The sequence below is a fragment of the Pungitius pungitius genome, chromosome 2 (assembly GCF_949316345.1).
Source record: "Pungitius pungitius chromosome 2, fPunPun2.1, whole genome shotgun sequence".
NCBI lineage: Eukaryota > Metazoa > Chordata > Actinopteri > Perciformes > Gasterosteidae > Pungitius > Pungitius pungitius.
The window spans coordinates 9429209-9446028 of NC_084901.1; positions in this window are offsets into that span (position 1 = coordinate 9429209).

The window sequence follows — 16820 nt, forward strand, 5'->3', positions numbered from 1 at the left end:
ACATTTTGACCAAGTTTCCCACCTCATACATGAATCAAGGGGACCACATTTTGATAAACGCCTGACATTTGATATCAAAGCAAAATAATATCTTACCAAAATGTATCAGAAGACAAGCTGAGTAATTGGTCTCTTTGCAGGTCAACAGCTGAGTGTGATGACACTAAGGTCATAACCGCTTTTCTTTAGTTACCGGACTTCAGTCAACAGTTAAAAACTTGCTCACGTTTTTCAGTCTAATTATGTATTTTTCAGCAACCAAACGGTTCAAGTAAAGTAAAAAAAGAGAGAGTGTTATTGTACAGATCTGTAATCTGCTAATCATAAGAAAATAGAGATTGTTATCTTACTGGTGGATTAGGAGTACAAGGTGTCTTTTCGGCACTTCAACTCATGGACCCAGTATTTCTAAAATCTTGACTGTGGCCCTCTCTCTCTCAACATCTTCTCATACTAACATGACAAACTGATTGATTTTTACTTCAAAACTGGCCACCATAAATGGTGATTTATTTAAAGATGCACCGAATCTAGAACATGTGAAGCCCTCTTTGCGGCAGAGGACCCAAAAAAGCAGAAATATGAGCATATCTTTCAGTGCTGGATGTGAGAAAAGTCTCAGTCGATTCCTCATCTATTGCTCACAGCACAAAGCCTCCTGTGACTTCTCAGCCATTTTCACTGATTCCTTTGTGTTATTGGGAGGTTTTATGACGTCGGGTAACTTTTACAATCCGTTCCAAATTCCAATCAGGAATAATATGTTTGATTACATTACAGATAACCTCTAATCATTCTCACATGATGAAGAAAACTATTCTTTGAATGTTTCACGTCTGTAGGAAATATTTGAGCTTAGAAACGTAGCCTGTATTTGCTTTCATCAACAGGAACAAAAGGTAACACAAACGCACACACCCACACACACACACACACACACACTGAGCATCATTCCTTAGTTTTTGGTATTTTGTAGTCCAACAACTTTCCCACAGGGCACAGAGCTTCAGAGCCTAGGCAAAGGACACCAAGGCCCCACCCACCTGGAGCCGAGGCCCAAAGGAACAAGCACTTTTTTTAAGACTCGAACCGACGACACTCGGAGGCACAGATGCCAACCTGTGCGTTGGCTAAAAGCTGAAAGCTACTTAAGGCAAGCATCTCACTCCAAAGGCATGGGTTCTATATACCTCTTTATTTCCCCGTCAAAATTAAAAAAGCTGACGTTCCACTTGTGCTGCAAATTTCGGTGTTGGTATATAAAGTCGTCACTAAGCAGCTGCAGAGATTCTGTGTTCTTTCTGTTGATGGTTTCTATGATGATGTCAATACAGGATGTCTATTAATGAACTTAGGAAATTTATTATTATAGGCTGTGCTGCATGCTCTCTGTTAAAGGAAGGCTGAACTTGATGTAGAGAAGTGGCACATGTACACACACTTGAATCGAACTCACATTGGTGTTGTGTGCCATGCTATGTTTCATTTTGTATTGTATTGTGTTGTTTCGAGTTTTCAATGATTTTGATAACTTTATTACTATTCAAGAGAATATTAGAAATGTATAACATGGAAAATGCTGTAAAGTGTTTTTTATCTAAGTAGAATTGAGTGTTTCACACCGATAATAAATAATTTGGTAAAACACGTCAGTAGTGTTACCTCCTGCCATGTACTGCATCTCCAAAGAAGCACCACGCTCAGATAGCTCGGGTTTAACCACCCTCTAGTGACCGGAAACTCGCATTACAATCACACAACAGCAATCTCCAGTTAGTAGGAAGCAGCTTTGGCTTCAGTACACGCTGCCATTTCTACACGTCTGCGCTCAGCTAGACAAATATATCATGATATATCCATCCGCCGGGGCCGGGCTATTCCAAGCCTGAGAAATGAGAGAGAAATGCAGGAAGTCATTGGAACATAAACAAGGCGCAATGGAGGAAGCGGGGGTCAAGGCGGTGCTTCCTGTTCCAAAAACCACCTCTGTGGGCCTGAGAGCAGACACTGGGCAGCGGTGACACAGTGCAACTAAATTTCTAATACTAATCTTATTAGTATTATAACCAAGCCTTGTTCTTGAACTGCATATTTTCTTTACGTTATTCCTATATAATTAAATCTTATACTCTAAAAAGAAGCCCATCTCTTATCACTGTTGGACTTCTGTTTTTGAAAGAGCATTTAAAAGTATTCCAAACAAATTGTATTGTTATGTGTATGTGTGTCTATAATGTGTTGTTTTGTATCCGGTGCCAATGAAGCATCGTTTAGCAACGTTTTGATTACATTTGGTCTGTAACTCGTTGAAAGGTCAGAGATTGCCTTGACCAAAATGATTGATTATGATGATAATTTTTCTAATCTAAAACAAGTGAATATTCAAAGCAGTAAAAATGGCCTTATTCACATGAATACTGTAATTTACTGTCAAAAGATTAAAGATTAACATCTAGTGGTATAACAGTGAATGAGTAATTTTGGGGGGTATTTGGGATCTGCAATCATTATGCTGCAGCCAACTTTGATATCCTGTTTTTTTTTTAGTGTTTAATTAGTATTTTGCAAATGAATGCAACCTCTAAACCTGTTCAAAGTCATTTGGGGGTTATGAAAACCACTATTGTCAGATGTCCAGTATGGATTAGTTTAATTTTCCGGCCAGACAAAACTGCAGCATCTGGCCAACATTATTGCAGCACATCATAATGAATTCATAATCTGGTATTATTGAAGCATTTGGTATTATTCTCCAACTCAATCACAGTAATAGGGGTATAATGATTTCAAAGGGTTTACATTTAAAGGATGTAAACCCGTTCCCATTCTCACACACAGCTTACCTTCAAAAACCCAAAATAAAATAAAAAATCTACGCTGTTTCCTTTTGGATTGAAACGTGCTACTCTGAATGGCGCATTTGAAAATGTGCTCACTGCGTTTGTCTCTTTCACTGTGCTTATTCCTTTGCAGGCCGCCCAGCGCTGCAGCCCACACGGCACTTTGGACGACCGCGCTCGCTATGCTCCTCTCAAACGTCTTATCTGCACTTCAGAGGCGACGCACTGCAGCGTCATTTAAGGGAAGACATATGGTATCCGTGAGAATAATCTCAACCGACTGAGTGTGTACAGCGAGAGCATCTGCATCTTAATAGTCCATGAGCAGTGGTGGAGGGAGAATGTGAAAGCTCTGAGGGATTTGGGAGAAAGGATACGATTGCATTTATGTCCCATCAAGCAGCTTGCTGGATCCAGGGGAACGCCTAATATATATCTGTATTTGGTCGCCAGCTTACATCTGTCTGCTTATGGATTTATGACTTCAAAACTATTTGGAGGGGGGAAAAAAAGGCGCCTCTCGACAGAGCCAGTGACTAATAACTAAAGCCGACAGGGATGGCAGGCAAACACACACACACACACACACACGCACACACACATATATACACGAACAGACGTAACGACAAGGCTCGGCGACAAGGAACAAAGGAGTGGAAATCTGACACATTCTCTCTGACAGTAGGATAAAACTCACTCGCCCCTCGAGCCACGATCTCACTCACACACACACACACACACACACACACATGCACACACACACATGCACAGGATATACTTCATTTTTGTTTTTTTGTTACACCGAGTTGCAAACATCATGTTTTCACATGTCATGTCCACACACTAACGCTTTCAAATGTTCCCAAGTGTGTTTATTCCCGTTATATGTAATCGCTCGAATGTGAGGAGGTTGGGATGACAAACATTTGTGGAGCTGCGGTTGGATGCAGACACGAGGGATGTTTGAAAGACCAAAATATGTATTACAATGTATTACGTGCACAAAACTGTAATATTAATTTTTAGTTGCCAATTACTTATGTTGCATTTTGTTGTTTTCGGAAGATTTGAAATGACTGCAGATTTTATTCTGGATTCAGGTTTAGCACCGGAGCAAGCTGCTACTACATTGGCGCATCGTCATATTAAACCAAGCTTTTTTTTTTTAAATCCCCCCAATCTTTTTAGAGCTGTTTAGCTCTCCCCATGCACCTAGGGAAGTTATCCTGCTCCTCAGTCCCGAGAATGGGTTGGCAAAGCTACATCTTTCAGTCATTTAAGCCATTGTCGGTACAGAAATATGCATTAATACAGTTTCAGTCAGCGTCACAGTCCACATGGTCCACCGTGACCCATGTTGCAGAGTCCAGTTGGTCTGACGTGGTCTGCATGTAAACACACCTTGAGCAAACCACGTGGCATGCGGGCAGCATGGATTCCAACATCAGGAAAATGTGGTGCTCAACAACAATAGTGCATTTGCGACTTTGAAACCCGTCTAGGTGGAAGGCAGATGACAGAGTCGGTGTCATGATATAATGAGAGAGCGAGAGGGAGAGTATGAGAGGGAGTAATGGGAGGAGGTGGAAAGGTGAAGAAGATGTTGATGATGGTGGTGGGGGAGGCAGATTGTGTGTGAGAGAGGCGTTTAATCCCCAGAAGCATCCTGACGGCATCTGTTCTGGACAGATGGGGACGGAGGGATGTTGAAACACACACACACACACACACACACACATCCACAGACGGCCCCACAGTGTCACAGGGGGGAGAAAAAGCACTGTTGAATATTGGAACCCCTTTTTAACGCCCTGGAGGATCATGCTAAACATAAGGTAAGGGAGCTTGGTTGAATTCTATTATTTCCCACTTCTAAGAAGGCCATCAGCTGATTTATGAACACAACGCCCTTTCTTCCTCTCTCTCCATCTCTCAATATGTCATTGAGATTTTTTTTTTTTTTTTTCTGTTTATTTAATGCCACAGCAAAGGAGTCTAAATCCTTGCATTGTCTGGAGTAGCGAGGGTGCCACGTCTGGCTTCATTCCTTCTGTGAGTGCATGTGTGCTCCCTGTAAACTCACTAGATCATAATCATTCACTCCAGTTCTTCATTGAGACATTTGACCCCCATTGTTAGGCCCACAATGCCATCTTGCCTACTTTTTGCTTTTCACACATTTTCACCTCCTACAGTTTGTGGCTGAATTACTGACTGAGCGAGGCATTGTACCTGCTGAGGCCTTCAGAGGCCACTTACACACATCACTCCCCAGCGGGGAGATACTTCGCTTTGGCCAAACAGACCCCATGGGCATGCTGCAGTTCTCCAGAAAACTTCTATCCAAGACCTCATGTAAGGCAGTAAGGCATTCAAAAAGCACATGGGACAAGTGTTCCTTGTGTACCTATTGCAAATGACATTATCCAAGCCGACCCACCAGCAATCAGCACCATCACGTCCGTCACTTAAAAGTCCGTTTGGATTCAACGGCTTATTGTAACACAGTGTGACACAATGTGAAAGGCTGTGTGTGACTTTTTCCTCTTGGACAAGGTGAAGCTCCAGGTTGATAGGCCGGTTGTCTCCAATATGTTATGTTATGTTTGAGGGCTCCACTTGGTGCATTGTCTGTCCACCTTCTCTGTGCAGGAGTTTGGCGCCTGTTGTTGGCACCAGAATTGGAAACAACACAAAGAGTTCCAGGAACAGGAAAAAAACCATCACAAAACCTAATATGGGAATAACCGACCGCACAAGCCATCCTGTTTGCAGTTTGTGTCTCGATCGTACGTATATATTTAACCATATTTAACCCCGTTGTTTTGTTTTTCTTGTGCTTTTGGCGCCGTCACCTTGTTAATTCATCATCGCCTGTTCCATTTAAAGGTGGAGGATTTATTGTCAGCTGAGACGCGGAGGTGAGGTCACGGCGTATCGGAGGTGCGGACTGCGACAATGGCCATTGTTCCTGGGACCAACGGGAAGTGTCCGCCTGGGACTTCCTGCTGCAGATAGTGTACCTCTGGAGGGCAGAGAGGTGTGTGATTGTGCGTGGGGTTGTGTGTGTGTCTGTGTGTGTCATTTGTTTCTTTAGTTTTTTAGTTTCTCCCCTCGCTTTGACCCCAAAATGTCTCCTTCTGAGACTCTTGTCTGAGAGATGTCATCTTCAGGCTTTCTTCTCTTTGTTGATTTAAAATGAATGAAAGGTACAGTTACACTGCAATGCAGGTATGACAACTTCCCCTTGCTTTTGCAATGGAAAAAAGAGATCCAGGATGAAAGACATCAGTACTCTGTAGTATTGACTTTTCCAGGTCAATAGGTTTTTAAATACAACTGTGATCTGAACACTGTGTTTTAAAGTGAGGGAGGTCAATATGCTTGTTTGTTAACTTGTCTTCTGACGGATCCAGTGAGTGCAACATATACACACGAAAGAAGGGTCATGTGATTGTGATCAGGTCCATGATTCCCTGTTGGCAGCTAACGTCACAAATATAGCAGAATGGCAACGCTCTGCTGGTAAAAACTGAAAATGCCACTTAACTGCAACAATATCCCCGTTTTTGATATGTGTACCTATCTATTAAATTATAGGCAAGATCAATTTTGATAATGCAAGGGAGCATGTGGCAGAAAAATAACCATCTTGATTATTCCTTCTCATGGAGAATTTTCTTTTCTTCTATGCTGTACTTTCTTTTCCTTTCTGGGTAATGGTGACAATTTTCTCCTTTCAGTTTCACTCAAGGCCTCTTTCTCTCACACGCTGGTGAAATGTGGCGCCGTTGTTTTTTTTTTGTTTTTTTTTCTGTCTTTAGCTGCGACGCTGAAAGCCTTTTGACCTACAAAGTAGGGTTTTGTTGATAGATTGATGCTTTCACACAGTGACATTAGCTGAATCGCCGGTGTTCGGAGGCCCGCGGTGCCACTCTGGAACAAATGCCCTGAAATTTCCCCAAATAGTCCCCCTGTGTGCCTGCCTGTGTGTGCTACAGCCTTGATCTCCGGGGGGAAATGGAAAAGCATGTATCTATATATTTGTCTGTTTGTCAGTCCGTCTGCTTACCTTTTTACTAATCGTTGTCGTTGTCGACGGGGGGAGGGATGGAGGTGCAGTAACCTTTGATGTGAAAGGAGATATAGATGAGTAAAGGGTGCGGAGAGGGGCCGGGGCAGGAGACGTGGGATTCTGTGATGACAGCTGTGGAATTAACACTTGGTGACACTGGTGCAACATGGCATTATACCTTGACAGCAAAGGGAGGGAAGCAAAGAGAGAGAGAGAAATGATGAAAGAAGAGGGGAGGGAAAAAACATTTCAGAGTGTCTCATGAGAATGAGATGGCATCCAGGCAACGTTTAGGCCTGCATTAGTCGAGATGGTTGTGTAGAGATATTCCCGTTACTGCCATTGCCACGGTGGTGTCTCAGCAAAGAGAAGGACACCATCCACAACAAAGGAGGTACCAGATTTAACAAGCACAGTCCAAGTGAAGAAGAGCCACACCGACAATGACTTTGAGTTTAATTTCTGATGCCCCAGGCGGGCAAATTGTCAATATATAGTTTTTTTGAGTGAGACATAAGGGTCGGTGTCATCCTAGAAAACGACATTGACAATTTGTGCGAAACATTAAAGGAAAATATGCAAATAATGGTCAAAATGGTCACAAATGTGTGTAACATGAATTGCCAGCTTAAAATAAGTTTCACGCATGTGTACATAAATCTGTGCGTAATTGTTGGTACTTACATATGCGTGTACCAACCTGCAATCAAATACACAGCAAGTTGAACACCTGCAAAACCATTTTACAAATAGACACACCACAGATAACATTTTTTGTGGATTGCCGTGACTTTTGCCCCCGGTCTCCCGCTCCACACAGATGCATGCTGGGATGTCTGTGCTTTCACCAAAATCGTGTGCGATGTCAAAGACAGAGAAGTTCATCTCCCCCAAGTTTTATGGTTTAAAAAGTTTGGGAATGTGAATTATTTTTAGATTTGACTGGTCTTCTACAAAAAGTCACAGCTGAAATTCAACAAGTTCTAAACTTTCCTAGTAAGTTCTTTGTCGTTTCCAATGGGATTCAGGGAAATGTAGGAAGAAGCCGCCCGAGAGAATGCGCGCACAACAGCGGGGTCAACTGGAGCGTACCGGTGAACGCTGAATGGGATCAGAACAACGCGGACTGTGTCTTGCCCGAGTAACGTTGTCTTTGCGTACACATACAAATCATTGTCGAGCCTCGCAAGCGCTGGGTCACAGCTGAGGGGAGTTCAGAGGGTCCAAAACCAGCACGGCAAATCCCCCCCAAGCCCCTACCCAAACACGCACACACACACACACACACACACACACACCCTAACCTTTGTCAATGGACCCTTTGTGCGCCGTTGTTTTTTCAGGGGAAATACTCTCTTTATTCCTCTGCAGGGAATATAAAGCAGCGATCACCTAATCACACACATAGAGAAACCCAGTCAGGGCCACCACACACACACACACACACACAGACACACACAGACACACTAAAATGTATAAAAATACATGCTCAAACACATACAACCTGCACACGCCTTTGTACTGACGCATGTAAATGACCACACGTTACCAGGCTAAAACACACGCACAAACACACACAGACAAACACAAAGGGTCATTTATGTTGCTGTCTGCACCCCACATTCATACTTGGCAGGCGGGTGAAGGCTCTGTTGTTTCAGCGACCTGGAGGAGAAGTTATGTGCTCTTAATTTATACATCAGGAAACACACCTCTCTCTCTCTTATACACACACAAAAACAGGAATGTTCTAAGTCAAAGCTTTCTTTAATATGCTGCAAAAGTCAACAAACAGGCTTGATATTAAACTGAAAAAAAGGATTTGTGGAAAAAAAAAATATAAACCTCTACCCATATTTTAAAGAGAAAGAGGGGGAGAAAAGAGGGCCAGGAGTAAAGTGAACCAGAACCCTTCAGCTGCCCCGGGGCAGAGTGTAATATTGATGATGGTTGCAAGACGTCAGCTTTGGACACAGATGGACACACACACAGTGGTGTGGCAGCAGCATAGTACATTCAGAACAATACCTTACAGAACCAGGACAGAAGATGTGCTGCTGAAAATTAAATACTCTAATATAAGATATGTGTGTGTGCGCGCATGTGTGCGTGTATGTGTGTGTGTGTGTGTGTGTGGGTTTGTGCGTGTGTGGTTCCCAATCAGCGCTGTGCTCTCCCATGGGAACGCAAGCCCAGCTGAGAGTAAATGGCAATTACTGTGTTTAACTGTTTTATCTGCGCTCAGAGGCAACCATACATCGCCGATTCCACAGAACATCATTAAAGGACACTTAAATACACACACACACACACCCCCAACACTCAGCCACGCACACAGACACACACACACACAGTGAGCCACGTCTGGTGGGTTATCCATGCCTGTCACATCGTCATTTACTCAACCCCGATGGAGTGATACAAATACCGGCAGACATATTTCAATAATATGCTGCAGCAAATTATGATATCTGATTAGCAAATGATGGAAAAGGATGTCACACAAACAGCAGTCTCTCCAACACACACACACACATTGCCACAGTTGTCTGTTAATGAAGTTCATTGCAGTTGATGGATGGATCCATCAGGTAAATCATCCACATAGGATGATTTGTGAGGTCTCTACAGTGTTACAGTAAAAACCACCCAGACATCATCACGTTACCTAAATCTACAAGCAAAAGCATTATAGAAAAATATAGAGAGAAGTATTTATATTCATATGAATATCCTATATTAAGAGCATTGACAAAACAATCTAAATACTGTGATGAGTACAGAAGAAGAATAACAGTAAAATACGTAAAACTAGCAGCTGAAGAAATTCACCCTGCCAAATACAATGATGATGCACTTTTACACGGTCTATCCTCTGCTCCTCCATCACCGTCTGGTACACTGCAGCCACAGCCAAGGACAAGGGGAGGCTGCAGCGTAGCATCCGCTCTGCAGAGAGGTTGATCGGCTGGCATTTTAAAAGTGAGCTAGAAAGCCATCCCCTCTCACCCCGGACAAAACAAAAACTGTGTGATCCTTCCATCTGGCAGGAGGCTGAGGTCAATCATGACCAACACAAATAGTTTCTTCCCGTCTGAAGCCAGGCTCCATTAACAGAGCCGGTTCCCCCACTGACTGACTCTGACATCCCTTTTTCCACCAGTCACTCCCCTGCACGTCCCTTCACACACTCACTTTCACATACACAATACAGTTAGATCATGGGTTATTATTGGGTATCTTTTGGGTTTGCCTTTAATTTTCTTTTTCATCTTTTTTTTCTTTTTTAATCTTAGTTTATATTATTCTATATCATATTGTATATTTTAAATGAATTCAATCACTTCCCAATTTTTCCTGCACTGTGTTATTTGTCGTGTGGTCCATCGTATCATTGTCTTATTGTCCAATGCCAGGCTGATAGGTCCTGATACCTGAAAGTAATATAAAAATCCCAAAAGTATACATTTACTGCACGTCCAATGTATAATGTCTATGACATTAGAAGCCACGATGGGATATGTTTGTTGCAACACTGCCTTACTATGGATCAAATCTGTACGGTAGAGCAGCTTGAATTTAACTTTTGAGAAGAAATAAATATAAAGACAGAGAGTGCAAATAAAAACAGAGTAGAGAGAGGTACCTTCTCTCAACCTTAATGTGAGTTGGCATTTGACAGAGATGTGTCAGACTTGTGTGAGTAATGAGAGACAATGACTCTGGTGTGTGTGTGTGTGTGTGTGTGTGTGTGTGTGTGTGTGTGTGTGTGTGTGTGTGTGTGTGTGTGTGTGTGTGTGTGTGTGTGTGTGTGTGTGTGAGGCAACCTCTCTTTAGCTGCTGTGGTGGTATGTGCTATTGCTCTGCAGACAGACAGACAGACAGTTGTTCAATGGCCAGTTGGCCGCCATGGTCGCTGGGCTGGCACAGTGAGGTGGTCAGCATGAAATGGGTGGCACTGCTGGTGCGTGCTAGAGTGTGTTGGTGTCTGTGTGCGTGTGTGCGTGACTCACTCCCACCTGCAGGGAGACAGAGCATTGCCAGCCGCCAGGCCTGGAGAACATTACTCACAGTCAGGGCCGACGTCTCTTTTTGAAACACACACACACACACACACTGGAATATTCAGCACACCACTGAATAATAAGTAGGTGTCCTGCATTCCAAGACAAAATGTGCCCACCTGCAAAAAAAAAGTACATACTTCACCCACAGGGACAGAAAGCAAAAGCACGGAGAGGTTTTAATATTAACCATGCTTTGTTTATCTAAAAATAAAATAATTTCCTTTTCAATTTTCAGACATTCATGACAGAATAATCATGAACAAACCGCATTGGCAGGAAGATTGGCATCCTCCACTCTGCATCTTATGTTGTGAGTCATCTTGTCTAATTTTATTTGAAAAATCTGCTCGGTTGCTTTATGGCACAAGAAAAAGAAGAAGGCATCAATCTTGAGCAGTAAGACACTGTATAAAAAAAATGATTGGAGCAGAGATGGGGGGCGGAAAATTATATTTTACTTTTTGAGGATCCTTTCATTTGTAACCTTGAATAGGAGAAAATATGTATCACCTTCCCCCTCAAAAGTTCACAAAGGAAACTAGAAGATGGGCTTTGATTTGAACCGTAATATGTTAATAGAATGCAATTTTCACACCAAAAGACACACAGAGGTGCAATTAGCTGTTTCCACAAATAATAATAACATAAAAAAGGATGCCTCTGCTGAATATGTTAACTATTCTCTATTTACTTCTCTTTCGTCTCTCTCAGTTTATTACGCCCTGTAATTTGCATACAGTCCCTAAAATATGCTCACTGACCATTCTCAGGTTTGAAAGAGGAACAATGTGAAGAAAACATTTTTTTGTTATCCTTTAAATACAAAGACTAAAATCAACAACATATAATAAATATGCATTTGTCACTCCATTCAACCACAAAAACCTGACCATCAGAAAATTACGTCCAATAAAATCAGACGCAAATTGTGCAGGCCGAGGTGAACTCCGATTCTCCTCGTCCACAGCACAAAATGAGACTTCAAGGGGTGTGTGACAGCAGAGCGTCTCCATTACAACACTGACGAGAAATAAAACAGCTTGCACCACAAAGCAAATCGGGCTTTGGCTCTGAAGCTGTGTGAGTGACACTGATCTCTCTGTGCATGTGTGTACGCCTGATCTTCATCCGTCCATCTATCCATCCATCCATCCATTTAATCTAAGCTCTTAAGCAGCGCTGCTGTTAAAAAGTCCCCTAAAACTCTAAGCCAAGAGCGATAACATGAGCGGCAGGGGGATAACGTTGATGTAGTGTCAGGCACACACAACTGACACCCAGTGTTACTCTCGTGTTAACAAAACCCATCACGGTCTGTCTGTCCGTCGGAAGGCGCGCACTAATCTGCTCTTAATCACAAGCTCTTATTTACAAAAAAATAAAATACATTTTTTATTAATGCAGCGGAGGGAGAGGAAGAGGATGATGGCGGTGGTGATGGCGGTGATGATTTTGTGATTAAATGATGCCACCGTTGTGTTGGGGGATTAGGACGGGCGTGGAAATAGATTCGTTCTGCAGCGGTTTTTCATCATGATTGGCAGGCCTCCAAAAATTCCATCTCCCCCTTTTCTCTTTTTCTGTTTCCGCCCCCCCCCCCCCCCCCTTTCCCCCCCCTCCTACCCCCCAGCCAGTCCTAAAGCAGACCTTTGTTGAGGTGTATGGTTTGTAGGCTGCTAGCACCACCTGCTGATGACGAAAGACAAAACTTTCCTTTGATTTCAAATGAGCGCGGTTGTGCGGTATGCAGGAGACGGCTTGACCCTGAAAAGGTTCCTGATGCAAATTTGTTTTTTTAAGTAAACACTTTAAGCCACTGTTCTGTTTTATACGTTTTAAAGAACCAATGTACACGATTTAATATGGTTGACACATTTTCAACCTTGTCACTAAATGTTTTGCAGATACGTTCAGTGACAACATCCTACATGTCCTCTTTCCTTTCTAGGACACAAGGGTTGGTTTTGGGAGCTATTGGTGACATCACACTGACACACCGGATCGCTGGTTTATCTGATGACCCTATTTGACTTGACCTTCTGGACACGTGTTGATTTCTCATGCTCAAATGCATGGTTCTGTTTCCTCTGAGTGAATTCAGTAAACGTGTGAAGTTTTGGAGACAGAGACGGACCACCCTTCTGCCCTTCAGCATCAACGCTCCCCCCTCTGCTTCCTCATTAGGGATTCTGATAGAAACAGAACACGGAGACACACAAATACAAATACACGGCACCCGCAGAGCACACAAACACAGTTTGATTCTAATTGGGTGACCCACAGCCACTGATATCATCTGTTATGGTGTAAGACCACAATCTCACCCGGAGCGGCCTCCGCGGTCGGCGCCGCCTCCGACGAAGACCTGAGGAGCGAAAGGAAGGGTAAAGAAAAGACAAATAGAAGACAAACTGGCCTGGGAAGGAAGGAGAAGAGCAGGAAGAGCACAACAACGACAAAAAAAAACACACACACACAAAGTGGCGCCGAGTTCATTAATTAGAATTTCAAATTGGACAAACTCAAGATGACAGCGTTGCGCTTGTCAAATCAGATCATGCCCCGGCGGGGTGAGAGAGAGGGAAGAGAGGGAAGGAGGCACGCTGCTCAGAGCCAAACACCACTCTTAGTAGCTGAATGGGTGCCATCTCCCCCTCTCTCTCTCTCTCTCTCTCTCTCCTCCCCTCTCCTCTCTGTCTTTCTCTCCATTTCCTCTGATTGCGCCGGCCGCCCTTCCCTCCGTCCCCCGCGTGAATGTCAAGGCCGCCTTAACAAGAAGTGACAATTAAAACATCATCGGCGTCCTCTGGCTGAATGGGAGCGGCCTGCCGGGGTCCCTACCTCTTGTGGTGGGGGGGGGGGGGGAATAAAAGCAATGGAGGAGCTGGAGGGAAGAATACCACGAGCTGGGAGAAAAGGGGGGAGATATATCATTTGGCAATATATAGCCTACTGGACAATTGGGCCCATAAAGCTTAATGAGTTGAACTGATGTACATTTATATATGTTTGGATGTGTATGTATGAGAGACGGAACAAAGAAAACAACCATGTAGAACACAGTGCACATCATAAAGGCTTTAAATCACTGTCTTACAACATTCATTAGAAATTGGCCGGGGAATGAGACGAGGCTGTAATACAAGACCATCAGGATTAAAGGGGGGAGACAAGAAATGTATTTCTCCTGATATATTGTGTGAATTTAATGTCCTATATTCAGATTAAAAAGTGCTTTATGGTGCTACAAAGCTTGGCAGTTCTCCATAGCGCCATTACAACAATTTCCTAGTTCATTAGGTAAATCTGTTCAATTGAACGTAAGCCAATATATTGTATTAATTGGGGGTGACTTTCTGTTAGTAAAGACAGTGATGTCATTTTAAGGCCGAATAATTCCCTTAACACAGTGGGCACGCAGGTTTTGTTGGCTTGTTTTTAACAAAGGCTAATAAAAAATGACTTAATGGGACTGTAAATTTCACTTGAGAAAGTTAACTTAAACCAAGAGATTCGCTGACGAATGGATTTGATTCAGTGGCCAGAGAATTACTCACCTGAAGGGAAGGTTGAATCTTTGGACGCTCATGACTGTCCTGCAACAGCTACCTACACCTCAAAGTGACCCCAAAACAAAAAGTCAGCTCACGACTATGAGCTGATCTGTGTTTCCCTCTAGCCAACACAGTAATAGCCACACGTAGGAAGAGAATTCAGTACAATAAGATACCACTACCATTGTATGCAATAAATGAGCAGGCTGTGAGGTCATAGTCCATGGCATTTTCAGCAGAATAATGTCTATGATTTCTGGAAAGAAGTTATGGTTGCAAATAACATTAAGATGCCCTTGCCGTTCTATTTGATGGGGCTACATGTTTGGAAAGTATTGCAGATACTGCAACACTTATTTTCAATAATGTGAAGAGTGATTCATTAAATATTAGTGAGGTTCCTCATGATGTGGGTTTTATTAGACCTGATGAAGTGCTGAGTGCTGATTAGAAACTGTCAATGGACAGGCACACACAGCACAGACTTATGTACGTATGGCCTGAAGGAAATTGTAAAATAGTACACACTATAATATTTATGTATTTCCTGGATGCGTCTAAAGCTTTTGACCGAATTAATCATTGTAAAGAGTTTGTCGAACTGCAAGAGTGAGGTGTCCCTCCGTATCTATTTAAGGGTTTTGTGTTTTTGGTATTTGCATCGAACTATGTCACCTGTCTAGATGTTGCTTATACTAGAAAAGTTGTAATTTTAATGAGATCTGTGAACGAATGAGGGAGAGAGAAACTTGATTCACAGCTGATGATCATTAAACAAGCTGTTGTGGAAATTTAATTAGAAGAAAAGGCAAAGTGTAGAAAGGAAAAGCAAGGAATCCAGACATTGATATCCATGCTGTGGTATTTTCACTAGTGGCCTAGACTAAGCGTGTTACGTGGTGTTGTGTGTTTTGTGTTTTTTCTGATGGCTATATCTGTGTGTGTGTGTATGTGTGTGTGTACAGCAGCTGTGCAACTGCACACAAGAAAAGAGCTTAAGCCAAAATGAGAGAGCCAAAAATCATCCAGCATGCAAATGGGAACCCCCTTTTACACAAACACACGCGTCCACGCGTGCACACACACACACACATGGACGTCCATTGCAAGCACAGAGGCAGAAATACAGACAAGACCACATTTAGTGAGGCATGAACTTAGGAGTGGACACAGCTTCCTGAGTCTTTTAAGTATTACAGTCTATCCTGACGTGTGTGTGTGCGCGTGTGTGCATGTGTGCTTGCGAGCATGCACATGCACATGCATGTGAAGAGCGAAAGAGCCAAGGGCTCTCCGCTTTGATGGCTTTTTGTTATGACTCCATTATGCTGATGACTCTGGTTCTGTTCCAGGTTCTCTAGTGTGTGTGTGTGTGTGTGTGTGTGTGTGTGTGTAGGGCAGCAGGAAAACACTTGCACTCCTCAGCATCATTAAGGATTGTGAAGACGCTCTGCGGAGCCTGACATACAGGTCCCGGACCTTTTTAAGTAGGCCTCTCTGTGGCGACTTTTATTGCACATGGAACTATGACAGAGGAACCAACCTCAGCCCCCGGTTCCTCAGGTCCAAATGCAAGCACGGTTCAGGAAAAAGTCCTTGGTCTCATTGCAAACCTCCTGAGGATGATTTGAGCTGTGTGGGGCAGGTATTATTCTCTTCACCATCTTTTGTTATGAATGGTTTTATTTTGAGAAAGTAGCCATAAGAAAGACAAGTATCAGAGTGCACCAAGAGACCCCTTCTCACAATACTCCTACAATGTTTTTATTCACAACACAACTGACTCAAATTTAGAAAACAATATAACGGAAAATTAAAAGAGCATTTCCCTCTACCCTCTCAGCTCTTTGCACCGCCTCTCTAAACAAGTCATTGTAAAAACTGCCTAAAGTTTTCACACCAAGAGAAGGTTTATTGAATGCTCTGGAACTCTTGCACAAGTGATGTGAAATCCTCTATAGCATTTCAAATGTGTTTTCTCTTTTCATGTTTAGTCCGAGCCACAGCTGCATCCTGGATGTTGGTTGGAAACGAGCTATAGTAAGTTATTGTGCACTATTGCATGAGACATTAGCCTACTTTTGTTAATTATGTTGGACACTTTTGTGCTTGTCATTAACTTAAAAGCTTTAAAGTGTCATTAGCTTAAAAGGGGGCTAAGTGGTACGACACACACTCGCCGCAGAGCGCATATTGCAGTATAAGTATGAACATTGCACATGCATGGTTATATCATTTCTTAGTGTACAGCAGCCTTTAATACTTACGATAATCAGGCCTCTCT